Source organism: Carlito syrichta, unplaced genomic scaffold (genome assembly GCF_000164805.1).
Source record: "Carlito syrichta isolate Samal-C Ts95f unplaced genomic scaffold, Tarsius_syrichta-2.0.1 Scaffold309784, whole genome shotgun sequence".
NCBI lineage: Eukaryota > Metazoa > Chordata > Mammalia > Primates > Tarsiidae > Carlito > Carlito syrichta.
Genome location: NW_007253880.1, coordinates 334,476 through 336,179, shown reverse-complemented (window position 1 = coordinate 336,179; position 1,704 = coordinate 334,476).

Here is a 1,704-nt window from a genome sequence, read left to right as displayed (position 1 = left end):
CCATACGGACCCTCGGGCCCCTGTCGCCGCCGCCTTCTGCCCCTCTGGGCGTCCGCGTCGCTCGCTGCCAGGGCTCAGCGCAGCAGCCGGCTGGAGCGGGAGGTCAGCGTGGCGGCGGCTACGCGCGCGGCGCCCGATTGCGCCGGGAAGCGCCCGCGGCCATCTCTCCGCCCGCGACCGCCGTGGGAGGAGGGGGCCGCCGGGCGGCGGGGACCGTGGGGCGAGGAGAGCGGAGGAAACTTTATCTGGGAGAAGGCGTCCCGACTTTACTGGAGCTCGCCTCCCGCGCGCGCAGAGACACTGCGCGGCTTAAAGGGCGGCTGGGGCGCGGGCGCGGGGGTCTCCGGGCTGCCCAGGGTCCTCCGCGCTTCCTCCCGACTGCTTGTGGTTGCCTTCTGGGTGGAGGACGAGAAATCAGCTAGCCCGAGATGCCTGCTGCTCCCCTCCCAACTCTCTTAAAGGTCACACGAGCCCCGGGCATTTTGGGGAGTCCACGCGCGCGGGCGTCTGACGCCTCTGCCCAAGCGCGGGGGATCCAGCCTCAAGGTCCGACCCGCGCACCCGAGGCCGGACGCCGAGGGTCTGAAGCATCAAGTCTCCAGACCGTCTCAGGCGTCCTGGAGGGAGGGTCACCGCCTCCCTGTGTGGCGTGGCACCGGTGGCCGCGTCCTGACGCTGCGTTGGCTCCCCACGCGCGTCCACGCGGGGGTTTTTATAGCCAAGCCAAGCAGCTCACGTGCTCCTCGCCGCGTGGTCCCGGAACCTCTCCGGGAGCGGATCTCCGCGGGGAGCGCTTCCGAGGCCTCCAGGGCTCTTGGGGGGCCTTTTTGCTCCCGCCCAGGCGCGTCCCCCCCATCTCCGGCTGCTGTGCCCGCCCGGCGGCTCCCGGGAGCCCCGCGCGGCCCTAGGCGCGCCTGGCCCTGCGGGCGGGTGTGGTTCTCAAGAGCGCCCCCCAGCGCAACGTCCCTAAAGTGCAGGTGGCCGCAGATTGGGGCGGGGGCGCGAGGAATCGGAGTTGTCGGTGCTTCAGCCACTTTTCCAAGTCAGTGTAAAGCGTGGGTCAGCTCCATCTGAAGCTGATCCAGGGCGGCCGGAGCGACGCAGGAGTGTGCGCCTCGGGCTAGGGGTGCAAGGTGGACGGCGCGCGGGGTTCTGGTCGTGCTGTGAGATGCGGAGGGACCCAGACGTAAATTGCTGTCACCAGCCGCACTCCAATGCACCCCTCGAAATAATGCATAAACCAGGACAGGAAAGAAGATCTCCTGGAATAAAATAAGTGTGATTGTGTTGGGAAGATGCGAGCAGGGAGAGAAGAGAGTGATTGGAGCCTTAATTCGAGTTTAGTCTCCAGGTCCCTCATTCTGGGTTTTTGGACAGGAACATGTGTCTTTTAGAGAGGAAGAACAGCGTTTCCAAATCCTTGAGATGAGGGACAGGGTGGATAGGCAGAGGATGAGAAAGCTCAGTTGCAAGTTTTATCCTCTTACCTGGGGCCTCTTATTAATCTAAGCAGTCGAGTCTCCTCTGGGCCTGCACTTCCTCTGGGGCCTGCTGGTGGCAGTGAAGTCCTACACACTGCTGTTTGTTTTCTTACCCCACCCCAGTCCCAACACAGGCGTTCTGGGGTAAACTCTTTGGAAGAATTGGGTCTCTAGGTTTGTAAGGCGGCCTCTCTGCTCCTGAGAACCAGGAGGCAGGCAGCAA